Consider the following 21,259-nt stretch of genomic DNA (forward strand, 5'->3'; position numbering starts at 1 on the left):
GTTCTTTGGAGCAACTTTGTGAATTACGAAAGATGTGGATTCCAAAGCGCACAACACCATCATTCGGAATGTCCATTGCATGCTCATTGCTCAACAAGCGAATTGAGAGGAAGAGACATTATTTCTTTTGAAAGGCCCGGATTATTCTTTGAAGATTGCCGTGAAGCGATGCGGTAACGGAATGCGTCGACGACGTAATCTGGGACAACAATGCAACCCACGGCCCAGCGGGTGAAAGTAATTAGGCTGGGTAACGCATTAATCTGACATTTCACTTTCAACGGTCACATCAACTGCCCCAGAAATTCAATCCACCATTGTTGATTGGAGAATAGGCGAAAAGTAATTCCCCCGTGCGTTGCTTGGAGCTCGGATTCATCCGCAACCAAGTTATTGTGATTGAGGTGATTTGGGGGGGTTGATCACACTGCTTCAAATACAAGATGGATGAGGTTCACCTTTTGGACACAAATTTATGGCCGAGTGCCCTTTCAACGGAAGATTTAGGTACCTTATTTCCAAACCGAGCGATAAAAGGGGCGGGAAGGGAAAGTGTGCGCTTCGTTGTTTACTGCTTGATCGTGAATTACCTTTGTTTTTGCGTTTACATCATCCCATCATCATCATCGTTGCGATCAACACCCAAAGGCCAGAGAGTCAAAGTGAATGCAACAAAGTTGAATCGCTTCCGTCATATTTGTGTCGAGCAAACCGGCGCAGTGGCGGGTCTTCGAAAACTGGCTGAAGAAATATTTTGATCCAAATCATTGATCATATGATTACTAAAATTCGCTACATCTCTGCCGCTCCACAGCTGTAACGGGAAATATTTTCGACCATAAAAGTAATAAAAGAATATTTATTCAACATTTTGCCACTGTGTGTCACCTGTAGCCATTGTACTTGTAAGCAAAGTGCCCGTTGGAATGTCACCCGAAATCGTACAACCCAAGTCATTGTTGTCTTGAATAGCGAAGGAGGTGGAGAATTTTCCCAGCAGCGGCATTCCAACCAGAAGCGATGAACAATGGGCCGAACGACCCTGGAGACGTGAGTTGCACTTCTCACCGTTGTTTGCCCGGTCCCGCTGTTGGCGCTGGTCGTCTGAGCAACTGCCCAGGCCCGCTGAATTATTAAACAAAAAATCATGATGATGGCAACACCAGCAGTAGCAGGTGCCACAAACTGCGCCGTTCATTTCGAAACTTTGAATTTCAGCACACGCGGGCCCCGAATGCTTGACAGGTTGTACGGGTCAGGAATTTTTCGCACATAAATTAGCATCAGAATTAAAAAAGTTCTCCCGAATAAGCGACCCGAACGAATGCGCCGAATTGTGCAAAGTTTCGCGAGTGCCATGTTGCGACATTCATCCACAGTCAGTAATGGCTCTTCCAAAACTTGTCCGGAAAAAAGTGAAAGAACCTGCACCCAAATAGCTGCCAGGCACAGGTTAGATAATCGAGCACTTTCGTTGCGTCGTAACTCAATGCACACAGTCAGTGTGTGAGCAACGGAAGTCATTCGAAACGATCAAATTCCGGCCGGTGAACACGAGACGGGCTGCTCCCTGATGGGCCGAAATGCGAAATTGCGTGTCTCATTTTAAATAGAAGTTCGAAACAAAGAGAAACAGCACGACCCACAAAAACCCACCGCCATCGGGCACTGTTACCACGAATGCATTTATCGGGGCCGTATTACGCGGCATTAAAATTAATTAAAATACTTTGTCATCGCATGGTGGGATGGTGTGCGATGCACGGCACCACACGCGCGCGGAAGATGGACACCATTTTTCTGTTGACAGTCCACCATCCGACCATTTGACGTCTTCGAAAAAAAGCGTTTAGATCGATCTCGAACAACTAAACAACAGCAGCAGCACGCCATCAAAGAAGGTCTCACATTTTTACGATTCAACATTCCGACGACGACGGCGACCAGCTTGTTGGATCCGTTTTCCGAAAGAATTCATCGGGGGGAAATCGAAAAACCCACGCAAGCTTCCTAGAACGAATTGTTGTTCGAATGCTGTGTGAGATGTGGATTCTTTTAGTTTGAGCTGGGTATGAAGCGGGAAATTTGAAACATCAAAATACTCTGTTGATTGTGATTAAACTTATACTGAAAGGGGAAATATGTCTTAGATTTGGGATCCACAAAACCATTCCCAGAATCAGTAGGAACGGATATCAATTGCAATTCGCAATTTCTCTTTATTCTGACTTAGTTTATATAGAGCCAATCTGGATTTGATTATGAAAAGATAACAAAGGAAACGTCCTTGTTTTTTGGCACCTACGCCGGAATGGAAAAATGTTCAAAAATTCATGATCGGTTTCATACAAATTTTTCATAAAACAATTCCATTTCCACAATCTACGTAAATCCTGTTTCGGATTATGAACAAATACAAATCATATCAGATTAGAAATTGAGTGACTTAAAACCAATATGATGTAGAATTATGAAGAAAAGTGTTAGAACAACTGTTATGAATGAAGCTTTTTTGATATATCAAAGTGAAAATTAAATTTGGAGTAGTTCATTAATCATAAGTTGGGTTCAGAAGCTACTATTAAAAAGCATTCATTAGTGGAATCATCTCGAATTTCTGAACATATGTATCTCATATTACGAGGAGTAGTACGAGAAGGTCCAAACACCGTTAGGTGGTTCATCCTGATTCCCTCTTCCTCCCGATTTCACAACCATAATTCGATCCAGAATTGTTCTCATTGCACCATCGGAACGCACCCACGCCATCTGTTGCTGTTCTCCTTCCCACTTAACTAGCTGACGACGGACGTGACCTTTGGATATTTCACCCATATGTGCGTGAATTGCGTTCAGGCAGGCAGCCAGGCAGGTAACGAAACCGAATGTTGCTTTCCTTGGGAACCAAAAACAAGAAAGAAACCACTTCTTCGAGCAGGTCCCTTCCACCGCGCGAATAAAAACCCAACGAAGCAAGTGCCGACCAACTGGGAATTCTCACACATTATTATTGCTCTCTGCCGGCGGCATTGCATTTCAACACTGGTACAGGCTTTCCCACAGCCCTGTGCCCCGGCCCGGGTCCCAGGCGAGACTCGACGACAGGACATTCATTCTCACAGTCTGTGCTCGCGCAAGGACTTTCGGTTCCAGGTTCGTTGCATACACACCGCACCGGGTTTGCATTATTTTGCACCGTACGGGGCTGTGTTGCTTCTTCGTCGTTGTCGTCGGCATCAGCAACGAGTACGTATAGGAATTCAAACAGAAGTTTCGTATGACAACAGACAACAGAGACTCAGGCAGGGTGCAGTTCCACGACGATCACTCAACCGAGAACTGGAGCACGGCGTCGTTCCTAGTTGTTACGAGCTTCTCTTCCTGCATCGCCTGTTTGCACTTCCTTTCTGTCTTCCTACCTTCGGGGATGTAGGCGGAAACTCGAGTGGATAAGTGGCATTATTCCAATATTTAAATTATGCTTCCGGGTTCTCCGTAGTTTTTTTTGCGAGACATGCAAGGGAGATAACTTTAATTGCTGTTGTTTAAACTTATGTTTCGAAACTAACTTAGTTTTAATTAAGTGGAAGTCGTTCAACGCCGAAACAGATTCTATTTCAAGAGACTTTGTTTTTCTCAATCCAAAATCTAATCGAACATCACGAAATGGACAAAACGCATACAACAAAAAAAAATCAAGATTAAAAAGCAATGCAAATGGAAACTATTTCAAATTCAGACGAAATTTAATCCAAACCCAATCAAAATCCAATTCAAATCCAATGGCCAAATCGAAGCCAGATCTCAAACAAATCCTATTCAAATAAAATCTAAATTCAATTTAAATCCAAAACAAATCCAATTCAAATAAAATTCAAATCCAATTCGAAGCCAAATGCAATCCAAATCCAATCCCAAACCAATCCAAGTCCAATCCCAAACCAATCCAAATCCAATTGGAACCAACCAATCAACCAACCAACCAACCCAAACCAAACCAACCAAATCCAAACCAACCAAACCAATCCAAACCAATCAATCCAAACCAACATCCAAATCCAATCCAACCACCCAACCAATCCAACCAATCCAAACCAATCCAAACCAATCCAAACCAACCAAACCAATCCAAACCAATCCAAACCAATCCAAATCCAATCCAAACCAAACCAACCAAACCAAATCCAATCCAAACCAATCCAAATCACCAATCCAACCAAATCGAATCCAAACCAACCAAACCAATCCAGAACCAACCGAACCAACGCAACCAAACCAAATCGAACCAAACCAAATCCAACCAAACCAAATCCAGACCAAACCAATCCAAACCAACCAGTCCAAACGAACCAAACCAACCAAAACCAATCCAAACCAGACCAAACCGAACCAAACCAATCCAAACCAACCAAACCAATCCAACCAATCCAAACCAATCCAACCAATCCAACCAATCCAAACCAATCCAAACCAACCAATCCAAACCCAACCAAATCCAATCCAAATCCAATCCAAACCAATCCAAACCAACCAAATCCAATCCAAAACCAATCCAAACCAATCCAAATCCAATCCAAACCAATCCCAAACCAACCAAATCGAACCAAACCAAATCCAAATCGAATCCAAACCAACCAACCAACCAAACCAACCAACAAACCAACCAAACCGAATCCAAACCAACCAAACCAACCAAACCAATCCAAACCAACCAAACCAACCAAACCAATCCAAACCAATCCAAACCAATCCAAACCAATCCAAACCAATCCAAACCAACCAAACCAATCCAAACCAACCAAACCAATCCAAACCAACCAAACCAATCCAACCAACCAAACCAATCCAAACCAATCCAAACCAATCCAAACCAATCCAAACCAATCCAAACCAACCAAACCAACCAAACCAATCCAAACCAACCAACCAATCCAAACCAACCAAACCAACCAAACCAACCAAACCAATCCAACCAATCCAAACCAATCCAACCAAACCAACCAATCCAACCAATCCAAACCAATCCAAACCAATCCAAACCAACCAAACCAATCCAAACCAATCCAAACCAACCAAACCAACCAAACCAATCCAAACCAATCCAAACCAATCCAAACCAATCCAAACCAACCAACCAATCCAAACCAACCAAACCAACCAAACCAATCCAAACCAATCCAAACCAACCAAACCAATCCAACCAACCAAACCAACCAAACCAATCCAAACCAATCCAAACCAATCCAAACCAACCAAACCAACCCAAACCAATCCAAACCAACCAAACCAATCCAAACCAACCAAACCAACCAAACCAATCCAAACCAATCCAAACCAATCCAAACCAAACCAAACCAATCCAAACCAATCCAAACCAACCAACCAACCCAACCAATCCAAACCAATCCAAACCAATCCAACCAACCAAATCCAACCAAACCAATCCAAACCAATCCAAACCAATCCAAACCAATCCAAACCAACCAAATCCAACCAAACCAACCAAACCAATCCAACCACCAACCAACCAAACCAACCAAACCAACCAAATCCAACCAAACCAATCCAAACCAATCCAACCAATCCAAACCAATCCAAACCAACCAAACCAATCCCAAAACGCATCCAACCAACCAATCCAATCCAACCAATCCAACCAAACCAATCCAAACCAATCCAAACCAACCAAACCAACCAAACCAATCCAAACCAATCCAAACCAACCCAAACCAATCCAAACCAATCCAAACCAACCAACCAAATCCAATCCAAACCAACCAAACCAACCAAACCAATCCAAACCAACCAAACCAACCAAACCAACCAAACCAATCCAAACCAACCAAACCAATCCAACCAACCAACCAAACCCAACCAACCAAACCAACCAAACCAACCAAACCAATCCAAACCAACCAAACCAATCCAAACCAACCAAACCAACCAAACCAATCCAACCAATCCAAACCAACCAAACCAATCCAAACCAATCCAACCAACCAAACCAATCCAAACCAACCAAACCAATCCAACCAATCCAAACCAACCAAACCAACCAAACCAACCAAACCAACCAAACCAACCAAACCAATCCAAATCCAACCAAACCAACCCAAACCAATCCAAACCAATCCAAACCAACCCAAACCAACCAAACCAATCCAAACCAATCCAAACCAATCCAAACCAATCCAAACCAATCCAAACCAAACCAAATCCAAACCAAACCAATCCAAACCAACCAAACCAATCCAAACCAATCCAAACCAATCCAAACCAATCCAAACCAATCCAACCAATCCAAACCAACCAAACCAATCCAAACCAACCAAATCCAACCAAACCAATCCAAACCAACCAAACCAACCAAACCAATCCAAACCAATCCAAACCAATCCAAACCAACCAAACCAACCAAACCAACCAAACCAATCCAAACCAACCAAACCAACCAAACCAACCAAACCAATCCAAACCAACCAAACCAATCCAAACCAATCCAAACCAACCAAACCAACCCAAACCAATCCAAACCAATCCAAAACCAATCCAACCAACCAAACCAACCAAACCAATCCAAACCAATCCAAACCAATCCAAACCAATCCAAACCAAACCAATCCAAACCAATCCAACCAATCCAAACCAATCCAAACCAATCCAAATCCAATCCAAACCAATCCAAACCAACCAAACCAATCCAAACCAATCCAAACCAATCCAAACCAATCCAAACCAATCCAAACCAATCCAAACCAACCAAACCAACCAAACCAATCCAAACCAATCAAACCAATCCAAACCAACCAAACCAATCCAAACCAATCCAAATCCAATCCAAACCAATCCAAACCAATCCAAACCAATCCAAACCAATCCAAATCCAACCAAACCAAATCCAAATCCAATTCAAACCAATCCAAATCCAACCAAACCAATCTCAACCAATCCAACCAAATTCAATCCAAATCTAATCCAAATTCAATGCAAAACCAATCCAAATCCAATCCCAATCCATATCCAATCCAAATCTAATCCAAACCCAATACAAATCCAATCTTAATCCAGTCCAAATCCAGTCCAATTCCAATTCAAACCCAATCCAAATCCAAATCTAATCCAAATCGAAATTCATTTCGAAATCCAAATTGAAATCCAGATCGAAATCCAAATCAAAATCCAAATCCAAATTGAAATCCAAATCGAAATCCAAATCGAAATCCAAATCGAAATCCAAATCGAAATCCAAATTCAGGCAAATTCAGTCCAAATTCAAATCCATCCATTCATCCTATTTCAATTTATGTTCTATCAAAACCTAATTAAAATCTTATTTAAATCCAATTCCAATTCAAACGAAATTCAATCCAAATCTTATCGAATCCAAAATTTAATTATCGAATCGAATATGAATTCTTTCCAAATTTAAACAAATTCAGTCAAAATCTTATGCAAATCAATTATTAAAATCCAATCCAAATCTTATCCAAACCCAATACATATCCAATTTAAATCAACCTAAATTGTATTCCAATTCAAAACTCAGCTATAAGGAAAACAATCTACAAATCAATTCAGAATCCGATCCACTCTAATTAATTTCTGAAGATAATTTTTTACTTATTTCCTGTTCGTTTATAAGTTGTCCAAATTTTCTCCGGCATTTAAAATTCCAATAAATTTGGCATTTTTTTCTTGTTTTATAGAGTTGCTTATTCTCAAATAGAAATTTCAAAGAACAAACAAAATGTTTTCATTTTTTCAATAGTCAATCGACGATCGCTCTCTGCAACACACTCGCGCATTGTCTAACACTGAATATCGTCATAACGAAAGGCGTCCATAAACGCCATCAACTGTCTCGATATCAACCACATTATGACGACTCAATTCTGATAATCCCCGTTGATAAATCCCCCGCAGCGATGCGTTTCCTTCATCAAAGTCAACGAATTTATAGACCGAATGCGCGAGTTCATCAACACCGGGACGCGTCTGTTTGGGCGCGGCAGCGCATGATAAGCCTCCCCAATTTCCTGCTGTTCACACCCGTCTGTCAAAACATTGGAAACGTGAAGAGCCCTCGAGCTGCGATCGAAAACACGATGACGGGTGATCGACTGAGCGCGCGCGTCCGTTCAATCCGTGGCAACATTGGGGATGTTCCAAAGAAAAACGTGGGCAAAAATTAATTCACAGATGGTCAGAATTTCGTAAATTATTCTGCTTCAGATCGTCCAAGATTAGTCAACTGAGGTATCTCAATTCAAATGAATAAAATAATCACATCCAAACAAACTAACATCTGACAGCTAGACTTGTACGAATCGAAGCTTACATGTTTTAGTCACTAATTTTGTGTGATTTTTGTCCGACTGAAATCTAACTGTGAACTGTCCTAAACGAAATCTCACAATCCGATTCCCGCACCCGTCTCTGATCAAAATAAACATCATTGACGAATACGATGTCTTGATGGCGCGGGTGATAGATCCACAGAACTTAGGACCCATACTCGGTCCATTCAGTCAGTGGTCTACCAAATTCGTTGCGATAAGCTCCCGCGGCTCCGAAATCTGGTGGCGCACCCAAATCGCGTGACTGGAATGTCGATGAGAGCATCAAATACATTCCTTTTCTGTCAACTTTTATCACCGCCGTCCAGAACGTTCCCACCCGAAGCAAGAGGAAAATTTATTCTCGCACTCCGAAGCTATTATCCAATGGTACTTCCGATCGCCGTTAAGAGTTGGCCCAACTTCCATCGCAAGCGGCACAATCCAGCGCCAGCGTAGGAGAACCGAACCTCGAAAGGAAGACCCCAACCACGAAGACGAAGATGATTATGATGGAGCTAATAATCATAAAACGATGAATGGAGACTTCCCCCGGACTGTGACGACGATGATGCCAATTGAGTTGTTTGAAAATTGAAATCAAACCTACATAAAAAGACGGACGGGTTGTTTTGAGATGAAAAATGTCAGATCGGATTATGGCGAGCTTTGCGTGCGTGGGAAGACGATGACTTCTGCGGAAAACGGCCTTGTCCTTGTTACGCGATACCAATTATGCACGACACAGCGAGCAAGTGCGTAGGGTTCCAATCCCCGCTGATTATTGGAAATGTTTTTCGCAAACAAAATTTCCGCTCGTGGGATGAGCTCAAGGATATTTATCAGTAATCTGGCTGCGGAATCAGAAATCACGTAAACTATAAACAGTTTGCAAAGGAGATTAATCTTCCAAAACACGATCAAATATATTCTCTTTCGTCTTTCGTTGGCAGTGCGGGGTGCGGGAGATGAGTTAACGAACCGAAATTGAAAACAAACTTTCAAGAGGGGTCTGTTATCGATTCCAGACGAGTAATCGGCGTCCAAACTAAATCGACGGAGTCAGACAGACAGACAGACAGTCGTTGACGTTCGCAGCCATCGGAAAGGAAAACTCCACCAAATTGAATTTCCTGGCAGAACTTGCTTCGGAAACTGGCAGAGGGAGAAGTTTTTAACTCGAGTAGGTAAACAACAATCCAATCGATTGGTTGTTGTCGCAGCACTGTTTACCGTCATCAATCATCTAATTTTGGACTGTCGCTTTTGAAATGGTGATAATAATGCACTACGTATGGGTCGATGCCGCTGCCAACAACGTGCGCGATGGAGGGTTCAAGAATCACAGCCACCACACAGCTTGGTGGTTTATTGTGATGGGGCTATCAATTTGGGTTGCAGTAGATAACATGTTGTATGAGTGCAATTGGTTTTTGTTACAATAAACTGTTATCAGATTTTTGATTCATGTGATATGATTCGAATAAATAGTTTATAGTTCTATTCAGAAATTTCTTCGGGGGTTTGCTGAAGACACTTTTCTTTCCAATACTTTCATAGGCAATATAGGCAAATCTTCTGATATAGAAAAATTAGTTAAATTTTTAGACAGGTATTTGTCAAGACTACAAAGAAACTGTCACCGAGAAAAAATGGTTACTAGAAACAATACTAAAATTTAACTCACTTTAGCGGAAACATGTCATGGCAATATTCCAGAGATTTTCTCGCTGTCTTACCTGTGAAATAGAAGAAAAGTTTGATTATCAACTAAATAGGAATCATTCGCATTTCAGTAAACAACATGACAAAATTTACATCCACGTTTTTTTTTTCAATCTGATGTCAGCTTTCATCGATTTCCCGATCTGTGCCAATTAAATGGCATCTCCTTCCTCACGCTTGAAACCTAATTTCCCAACAATGTAGGATTAGTGTCCCAGTTGCCACCATGTAATTAAAATCGCTTCCTGAGCAGGCTTCCCAATGATATCCATCCTGCCGTGCATATTACATTACGCCCTGCCAAACAGTCCTCTCGAAAACCGCACATCCCCCTCCCCCTTAACCCGATCTCGTCAACCACCAACCCACAGGATCCTGTTATTCACATAATAAATTCAAAACACCATTTACATGCGCCGCGAAACTTCTCCTCTCTGCTGCCGCGATCCACCGCGCCCCAGTTTGTTGTCAATTCTCTCGGGAGGGTACCATCTTCATCATCTATAATAATAAGCAAATCAGTCACTTTGCTTTCGTTCGTTCATTCATTCGTCCATTCGCATTGCGTCTAAATCCTTTCGCGGCAGAGCGTCCCACCTCTTGGGTGTTGTCTTCCACCCGGTGTTGTGTATAAAAGTTTTCCGCGTCTTGAACGCAGCGCTTTGACGCAGCTCAACCCGGTTGTGTTTGCTTATTCCCGTACGCAAGCCAGCGATGCGGTGCGATGCGATGGCCGTCCCGCAAGACGGCAAATTAATTATTCATATTCGTGGCGGAGAAGCGTTTATGCTTTAATATGCGCATAAATTCACCGTAGTCTTTGGCATGAAGCGCGTCTGGACGGGATTAATTCTACAAATCTTGTAATGCTTTTTATTTCTGCTTTATTTCCCCGCCGAAGAAGAGCTCAATTATCAGCGGTGGAAGATTTTGAATCAGAGATCTCAATTTCGATGGTTGAAATTTTATTTCAATTATAATGATCAGCATTTTACAGCACAGGAACTAGAATATTTTTCGACGAAGGTCTGAAGATTCACAGGCAAAGGCTTGTAGACTCTCAAATTGAAGTTTGAAGGCCTGTACACTTTCAGACGAAAGTCTGGAGGCTTTCAGACGAAAGTGTCGATACTTTCAGATGAAAGTGTGGAGACTTTCAGACGAAAGTGTGGAGACTTTCAGATGAAAGTGTGGAGACTTTCAGATGAAAGTGTGGAGACTTTCAGACGAAAGTGTGGAGACTTTCAGATGAAAGTGTGGAGACTTTCAGACGAAAGTCTGGTGACTTTCAGACGAAAGTCCGGAGACTTTTAGACGAAAGTCCGGAGACTTTAAAACGAAAGTCTGGAGACTTTCAGACGAAAGTCTAGAAGCTTTCAGATGGAAGTGTGTAGGCTTTCTGATGAAAGTGTGGAGACTTTCTGACGAATGTGTGGAGACTTTCTGACGCAAGTGTGGAATCTTTCAAATGAAAATCTGGAGACTTTCAGACGAAAGTGTGGAGACTTTCAGAAGAAAATTTAGTTTTTCAGACGAAAGAGTGGAGACTTTCAGACGAAAGTGTGAAGACTTTCAAACGAAAGTTTCGAGATTTTCAGACGAAAGTTTGGAGGCTTTCAGATGAAAGTATGAAGACTTTCAGATGAAAGTGTGGAGACTTTCAGTCGAAAGTCTGGAGCCTTTCAGTCGAAAGCCTGTAGACTTTCAGTCGAAAGTCTGGAGACTTTCAGTCGAAAGTCTGGAGACTTTCAGTCGAAAGTCTGGAGACTTTCAGTCGAAAGTCTGGAGACTTTCAAATGAAAATCTGGAGACTTTCAGACGAAAGTCTGGAGACTTTTAGTCGAAAGTCTGGAGACTTTTAGTCGAAAGTCTGGAGACTTTCAGTCGAAAGTCTGGAGACTTTCAGTCGAAAGTCTGGAGACTTTCAGTCGAAAGTCTGGAGACTTTCAGTCGAAAGTCTGGAGACTTTCAGTCGAAAGTCTGGAGACTTTCAGTCGAAAGTCTGGAGACTTTCAGTCGAAAGTCTGGAGACTTTCAGTCGAAAGTCTGGAGACTTTCAGTCGAAAGTCTGGAGACTTTCAGTCGAAAGTCTGGAGACTTTCAGTCGAAAGTCTGGAGACTTTCAGTCGAAAGTCTGGAGACTTTCAGTCGAAAGTCTGGAGACTTTCAGTCGAAAGTCTGGAGACTTTCAGACGAAAATCTGGAGACTTTCAGACGAAAGTGTGGAGACTTTCAGATGAAAGTCTGGAGACATTCAGATGAAAGTCTGGAGACTTCCAGATGAAAGTCTGGAGACTTTCAGACGGAAGTCTGGAGACTTTCAGACGAAAGTCTGGAGACTTTCAGACGAAAATCTGGAGACTTTCAGACGAAAGTCTGGAGACTTTCAGACGAAAGTCTGGAGACTTTCAGACGAAAGTCTGGAGACTTTCAGACGAAAGTCTGGAGACTTTCAGACGAAAGTCTGGAGACTTTTAAACGGAAGTCTGGAGACTTTCAGACGGAAGTCTGGAGACTTTCAGACGGAAGCCTGGAGACTTGCAGACGATAGTCTGGACGCTTTTGGACGAAAGTCTGGAGACTTTCAAACGAAAGTCTGGAGACTTTCAAACGAAAGTCTGGAGACTTTCACACGAAAGTCTGGAGACTTTCAGACGAAAATCTGGAGACTTTCAGACGAAAGTGTGGAGACTTTCAGACGAAAGCCGGGGGACTTACAGAGGAAAGTGTGGAGACTTAAAGAAGAAAATGTGGAGACTGTCAGACAAATGTGTGGAGACTTTCAGATGAAATTGTGAAGAATTTCATACGAAAGTCTGGAGACTTTCAGACGAATGTGTGGAGAGTTTCAGACGAATGTGTGGAGACTTTCAGACGATAATGTAGAAACTTCTAGACGAAAGTGTGGAGACTTTCAGACGAAAGTCTGGAGACTTTTAGACGAAAGTTTGGAGGTTTTCAGATGAAAGTTTGGAGACGTTCAGACGCATCCGTGGAGACTTTCAGACGAATCCGTGGAGACTATCAAACGAATGTGTGAAGACTTTCAGACGAAAGTCTGGAGACTTTCAGACGAAAGGCTGGAGACTTTCAGACGAAATGCTGAAGACCATCATACGAAAATGTGGAGATTTTCAGACGAAAGTTCGAAGACTTCAAAACGATATTCATAAGACGTTCAGACGAAGGTGTGGAGACTTCCAGACGAGTGGAAATCTTCTGAGGAAAGTGTGGTGTCTTTTAGATTTAAGTCTGGTGAGTATAAGATGAAAGTGTGAAGATTGTCAAACGAAAGCTTTGAGACTTTTAGGCGTTGGCTGGAGAAAACAATTCATAGAAAGAGATAAAGAGTTGTACTCAAACAAATCCTGAGGATGGATTTGAAATTTCTAGAAATATATTTTTTATATTTAATCATGCAAAAATTATCTTCTGGAATAATGAATATTCAATAGATGTCGTGACTAAGGTAATCATCCATCTCTGTCATCTTCAGAAGACTTTTGCAGGCAAACAATTGTACTAAGACTATCCAATTCTGAAAAAGTGGGATCCATCCACGTCTCCGCCCCAATGATCCATTGTCTTCTAGGACGATAGTGTCGTCGTCAGTACGATTGGCAGAAAGAACTCCCCTTCCACATACGAGACGGACGACGACGACGACGGTGGTGCAATGGACTTTCCTTCAGCGAACCGAGAATTCTAAATTTGCATAACTCTTCACCGCGATTCGACTTTTTTTTCTGCCTCCGAATCTAACCGATCCGCAGTTCAACGCTCTTTTTGCCCTCATGCATGCATTTGAAAATTGATGGCACGTAATGCTGCGATGTTACGCGACTGCCGGCATCGTCGATAGGACCCGGGACGGGACCCATAAATCAAACCCATCATCGCCGAATCCATTCGGCAGCATACAGTCAGTGATGGTTGCAGCGCGCGCGGTGATGTGACTGCCCAAAAGATAAGTCGCTCCCCATAGCACCCCGGAGGTAGTTTGGTCGATGGATTCAATCCTCCTTAACTGGCAATTTTTATGGCTGTTTGCAAAGTTTAGGATCCGACGTGAAGCAATGAGTGTGTGCGAGTTGGTACGGTGATTACGAAATCTATCGAATGGAATCGAACGAGGGGGGGGGGTTCTTTCCGGTGGAACAGTGAAGTGGAGAGTGAGTGAGATTCGAAAGCAATTACCCACCAGCAGAAGCATTGCTCTGCGGGAAGGGAACCATGCTCGGATGGGTTTCAATGAAACAATAATAACTCACCGGAATCGGTAGCGGGAGAATGGACCGCGGTGCGGCGGGATACGGTGGATGAAAATTTGAATTTATGGTCCAGTAATTTGGTTGAAAAGTTTGGACGATGAAGTTGGCTGAGAGTTGTTTGGGTGAGTCCAATCAGTGGAACGCATTTAATACAATTGAATTCGGGTTCGGTTTGTTGGAAGACGCGGGTTTAAGTCGAAAGCTCACCAGAATGTGGCGAATCAAATGAAGACCAGTCATCGGGTTCTTGTTGATTGTATTGAGAGTCAAGAATAAAATCCCGTAACAACCGTTTCCGCGGCAGAAAGATAAAGCACGATGACACGATTGTGACTTTTCAGACAAAATTGGCGGTTTAGTGAGTTGAATTAGGAGAAACAAAAAAAACTAAGAACCACACAGTCATTATTCTTGAGTACTGTAAAGACAGGTCTTTGATTCCATCACGCAATTCGGTGATCGTCTACTAACGAAAATCCCCTGCCAGAGCGAATTAATCAAAGAACTTTATCTACAGTTAATTGTGGGATACATGACAAAACAAAAAGATTCTTGTCACGCAAACCATTAAATGGACAACTACCTGTAATAACGTTGATAGGTTGAATTGTACCCGAATTGGGTTCTGTCACGTTCCCAGATAATACCAGATTTATCTCAGCCTGTTGCACGGATTTCCCTCAAGGAAGTGCGGCAATAAAAGTAGCATTTTTGCATGAGTTCATTCAACAGCAAAGCACATAGGTACCAGTAAGGAACTCGTCTTCACTAGCGTACGTGCGTAACGCATTCTTCGAGTTCTTCATATCATCAGAATAGCACGAACAAGTATTTATGTTTTGGAATCTTTAAAATGTAGGAAGAGGAGGTTTCCTCTTTGGGCACAAATAGATTAGTTTGAATTCGACAGAAAATCGTCCTGAGTGATGGATAAAGGGCTAACAGAAATAGCAAATTGCAGTTTCATGTTTGAGATATTTTCGTCGACACTCAATCACTTAAGCTCTGGTACCTAAATCGCAGTTTTCCGTTGAAAATGTCACGCGCAAACATTAATCACACTTTACTATTCCACCAGTACGTAGATATGTATATAGCTTCTGGCAGCAGATCTCATTCGTATCCTTCTCACAAAGCGTCGCATCGCAGGCAGCCACTTGTCACATGATGGGATTTTCGGTAGATCCTTCATCTGTTTGCCCCATTCTGGGCTATAAATACGCGGGCAACCCATCACTCCCGGAAGGATTCCCATTATCCGAGGTATGGTCTCCTAATTTCAATCTGTTGATGGTACAGAAACATCAGGCACAAGCCAATACTTAGCTCGCAGCTCAGGTATAAGTTTTTGAAAAACGTAACTTCCTGTGCATTGAAGGTGTTGTCTAGTAATCTATCTGTTCCATTCGTTTCTCTTCATTTTCCAAGTGTGGGTTTATTGCCCGACTGAGATTGCCCGGATCGAAAGAGCGTCCGTTTTGCTATTCCTTTGGGACAGGATTATTTTTCTATTTTTTTTTTTTTCGACCCAGGACAGGATGCGAGAAACAAAGGTGTCGGATGCGAACATTGGTGGGTGTGTTAAACGATGATTGTGATTGAATCGGAACATAAATCATTTTTCGGGAGGTTGGTCGGTTTCGGAAAAGAAATAGGAGTTAGAGCACAGATTGATTAATTGTGTTTTTTTTTTTCAATTTCGATGCCCATCGGCAAAGTCAAAAAAGAAACTATTTGTTAAATTTAATTTTCATTATTATGCGCACCTTATTCATAGCAATATGCAACTTCAAATGTGCATTGTTGTGACATCTTTTTAACTTTTGCTGAACGCTAATCATATCAAGCTTCTAAGAACAAAAGTTTATAACAAATAAATATAGAAGATTTAATAAAAATTTCTGATGATATTTTTCTATTTTTGGAGAAATTCTCACCAGATATCCTTCGGAATTCATTCGGGAATTCTCTTTGGAATTGCTTTGTAAATTCTCTTTGGATCTCCTCCCAAAATTCCGTTCGGAATTCCTCCAGAAATTCCCTTCGGAATTCCTCCAGAAATTCCCTTCGGAATTCCTCCAGAAATTCCCTTCCGAATTCCTCCAGAAATTCCCTTCGGAATTCCTCCAGAAATTCCCTTCGGAATTCCTCCGGAAATTCCCTTCGGAATTCCTCCAGAAATTCCCTTCGGAATTCCTCCGGAAATTCCCTTCGGAATTTCTCCGGAAATTCCCATTATTGTTCCTCCGGAAATTCCCCTCAGATTTCCTCCAGAAGTTCCCTTCGAAACTCGTGCAAAAATTCCTCTCTGATTTCCTCCGAAAACTCCCTTCAGAATTCCTCCAAAAATTCCCTCCGAAATTCCTCTGGAAATTCCCTTCGGAATTTCTCCGGAAATTCGCTTCGCAATTCCTCCGAAAATTCCCTTCAAAACTCCTCCGGAAATTCCCTTCGAAAATCCTCTGGAAATTCCCTTCGGAATTCCTCCGAAAATTCCCTTCGGAATTCCTCCGGAAATTCCCTTCGGAATTCCTCCGGAAATTCCCTTCGGAATTCCTCCGAAATTCCTTCGGAATTTCTCCGGAAATTCCCTTCGGAATTTCTCCGGAAATTCCCTTCGGAATTTCTCCGGAAATTCCCTTCGGAATTCCTCCGGAAATTCTCTTATGGAATTTTTTCGGAAATTCCCTTCGGAATTTCTCCGGAAATTCCCTTCGGAATTTCTCCGGAAATTCCCTTCGGAATTTCTCCGGAAATTCCCTTCGGAATTTCTCCGGAAATTCCCTTCGGAATTTCTCCGGAAATTCCCTTCGGAATTTCTCCGGAAATTTCCTTCGGAATTTCTCCGAAAGTTTCTCCGAATTTCTCCGAAAATTCCCTTAGGAATTTCTCCGAAAATTCCCTTAGGAATTCCTCCGGAAATTCCCATCGGAATTCCTCCGGAAATTCCCATCGGAATTCCTCCGGAAATTCCCATCGGAATTCCTCCGGAAATTCCCATCGGAATTCCTCCGGAAGTTCCCATCAGATTCTTCCGGAAATTCTCCGCGGAGTTCTTCCGGAAATTCTTCCCAGATATCCTTCGGAATTCCTCCGGAAATTCAATTCGGAATTCCTCCAAAAATTTCCTTTGATTTTTTTCCCCTTGGAATTCCTCCAGATATTAGAAGCATTACCGAGCTTATGTAGGGAAAGAAGTTTGGCTTTTCGCTCGAAAATAATTTAAAACAGTGCTTAGCTCATAAAAAGTTATAATCCACATCCATTGAAACCTGAACTCCATTACTCAAAAGAACAACCATTCGATAACGGTCATAACTCAAGAGACAACAAGCAATAAAATTTCAGCAGTTTTGCAGTTCCACGGAAAACAACATCCGTGGCTTTCCAAACGTTTACACAAATGTTACCCAAACAGTCCCTGCCTTGCAGTTAGCGCACGCTTCCGGGTACCAACAGCAACCATGAATCACCCGCCTCAGGTCGTTCGCCATTCTCCTCACCGAGCTTCGGATTAAACAAATTTATGCATTCTAACAACTATTCCACTATCACCCGTCTTTTCCACTGCGCACATTTCCGTGTTTTCGAACGCAAAACTGCAACATCGGCTTTCGGATTGGGGCGCCCTTCCAAATTCGAGCCAGTGAGAGAGACCCCTAATTGGGCGCCCACCGTCCGACCAGCAGCAACCATTTAGCGGCAGTCGAACTTTGACTAACATTCACCACCGTCGTCGTCGTCGTCGTCATCCGGATAACCAACCGTGCCTTCCGGCTATTCCGGGCGGAAAGAGGCCGTCTCGTCCTCCAGGTCCGATAGATGGTCGACATCTCTCTTTGGCGTTTTCGTTTTTTCTCGGGGTTATTGTCCACCGATGGCGGTCGGTCAGTCCCTCGCGGCGGCCAAGCCTTTTCCGAGCTTTGGAATTATCATCCGACCCGTCGTCGTTCTGGTGGAATAAATCATGGGACATTGCACAAATGTAGATTGTTCGTGGGCCTGGGTTCGGACTCGCCGATGTAATAATTAATGCGAGAATAATGAGATATTCTCGCTCGGATGGAATTCATCATCGTTGTTCCGTTACACCACTGGCATTGGCACGAATCACGTATGTATGGCGGGATGTTTTAGGATTAAGTTCGACTGCAATCCATTCGTTGCTATTTTAAGGTTTTGAGATCAAACATTTCGTTACTAATAATCTTCGCAAATGTCTTAAGAGCAAGTCATTGCTAATAAAACTCAAACTTTTAATCAGGTTTCAAATGTTTCGACACCAAAAGTTTGAATTATTTTGGTCGTCGGTGTGAACATCCCACATTCCCCGATCTTTGACCCCTACGAAAAACGAAACTATCCAATCGAGTCTTAAGCCAGAAAAGCAAATTCGGCAGTAGCAGCCCAGTAATTATTATCATCTTCTCCGCTCGGGTGCTCATCATCCATAATTCGCTTCCTTCTATCGAAGGAGATTCGAGAATTCGCCTCGAAGAAAGAAATAAAACGAAACAAAAGCCAAATTCCATATACGATGACGATTGCCGCGGCGATGATCGTACACGCAATAAAGATGGCGATCTGATGAACACTTTACCGTGGCTCTAACTGCCCCGTTCGTTAAAGTGTTGCCCGGAATGGTCCCATAAAATGGGCCAATCGGCGGCGATGAAATTGAAGCTTAGTCAGTGGTTCAACGGCTAATGTCTACCCCACCCGGTTGCCGCTTAGATTTCGGCACGTCATCATCTCGCCGACTCGCAGGACAGGAAGTTCCAATTTATGGGATTGTAGACGAAAGACGAACGTGCACTTATTCGCTTTAAGTAGCATTCCTCGAAGTTGAGTTACTCAAACGGGATGAATGATCATGATCTAGCCGCTAGCGTGTAAGTCACATGGCTGTGTAAGCACCGGTTGGCGTTTTTTTGCTGTTGTTGTTGCCACTCTGGTAGAGCTAACGAATCGGTGATGTGAATTTTCAGATTGAGACGTCCCAACTAATGACGAATTAGATGACGAACTGAGGTCGAACTGTAGTGGCGAGACGAACCCGAGGTGCCGATCATCAGTCCTGGCGCGGCGGTGGAATTCGAGTTGCACATTTTGGCTCTCTGTTGTTGCGTTTTCGAATTTCAGCGGATTGTCTTGGCGCACAATTAATGCGATGACATAAAATCCTATATAGCTTTATTGGTTTGAATGATGGACGTTCGAGCAGCGACGAGTTGTATAATAGGGTCAGCGGTGATGGTGGTCCATCGAGAAAAAGTGGGACAGACGGGAAATAGGACTATTCGAGTTTGGGTGAACGATAAAATGGGAAATGCCAATTGTTCAATGGGAAATTGATTGGGGACTCTGGGTTGGGATTGGGGATAGTAAAACAGCGAATCTAAAGTTTGAAAAATCAATGTAATGATAAGTAGCTACATCGAGGTGAGACGTTTGAAGAACTATTTACTGGTGACGCAAGACGTATATCGAAAGCGGAGGTTTCTGAAATATTTTTCAATAGAAAAGTGGGACACCCAAAAACACAAATAGTAAAATGGGACACCAGAAATATTTGTTAGGCGTAATACCGCAGAAAAATACGACTCATATCAATCGAATCACTCCAAAGCGGGACACTCGTTGAACAAAACTACGACGTAGATGTTTTTAAACATATTGTTGTACCATTCCACGCAGCAAGATTACTTTTGTAGATCGAAACAAAGCATTTCAAGTTGGATAAGAAATTTTTATTGAATCTAAACAAAATGAAGGATTTATAACTTAGATTGGGAACCTGATTGGATTGAAGACTATGAAAATCAAAGATTCGTTTTAAGATTCCCATAGAATAACAAATTTCATGGGAACACCGAGTTTCAAATAGATTATTTGCTTACATGTTATCATTGTCGCATTTGTAAAGTTTGTACTAATAAGGTTTATTTAATGACTTAATCATGCTTGAATAGTTGACCTTCAAACCTCCGAAATTCCCAGACATCAGCACCCTAACCACCTTTGGACGAATTAACCTGGTGGCCTCATAACACCGTCAGCGTTCGGCGATCACAAAAACTACTCGTTAAAACTCATGTTCATCGTCGTCAATCCGATTATCACCCTCGTTTAGCAAATTGGCTCCGACTCTGATGCGATAGTATCGACCCTAACGAGCGGGCTTCCAGCTCATTAGGACCGACTCCAAATGAGACTCAATCCGCATCAATTGCCTATTAGTGCTGAACTCGTAACAGTTTGAAGATTAAAACTTTTAAAACCACAGCACGATTGGCATAAAAATGCGAAATTTCAAGGTGCAAGCGTGCCCATAAATCCTCGATTCACGCTCTACAAATTTTTGCGTGCTTTTGACCTCCAAGGTCGGTTGAAAACTCTTCGTCGCTCGAACGACCACTAACAAACTTCCAATCCCGGAAACCGAATTTTTTTTTTCAAGATCGATTTGGAAAGAATTTCCAAATCACTCCATCGATGCGAGTTCAACCGGCGATGGCGGCAGCGGCGCTCGGATGGCAATTATCCGATTCATCGCTTTTAGCTGCGATGCAAAGCACATAGAATCTTCCAATTTCCAATTCAATTTCCATTCTCGACTTCCCGTAGGTTCTAATCTCAGCTGAGGAATGCCTATTCGACTCCCACCAGCATCATCCCAGTCAGTCAGTCAAGAAGGTAGAGTCCAGCTCTCTCGATCGACCGGTCCGATGCGGCGCAGCGCGCACTGATTTAGTGCTTAGAGTCTATATCGGCTGTTGCTTCGTCGGTCGGTCGGAGATCAATTATCTAAGAAAATAGAGGAAAACAAAGGTGATTATTAAAAAATTCCTCAGCGCCCGCAGAGGATCTCGGTTTGGCTTGCTTCAACACCCGAGATTTACGTTTACTCGAACTGAACTTTGGTTG

The 21,259-nt window shown here is 42.6% G+C and overlaps 1 protein-coding gene across 1 annotated transcript in view; it reads right to left on the reverse strand.

Moving 5' to 3' along the window:
• LOC134212899 (uncharacterized) overlaps positions 1-21,259 on the reverse strand; it is a 70,470-nt gene that overhangs the window by 42,334 nt on the left and 6,877 nt on the right. The gene's annotated exons all lie outside the window — the stretch shown is intronic.

This window comes from Armigeres subalbatus, chromosome 2 (assembly GCF_024139115.2).
Source record: "Armigeres subalbatus isolate Guangzhou_Male chromosome 2, GZ_Asu_2, whole genome shotgun sequence".
In the NCBI taxonomy this organism is placed as follows: domain Eukaryota; kingdom Metazoa; phylum Arthropoda; class Insecta; order Diptera; family Culicidae; genus Armigeres; species Armigeres subalbatus.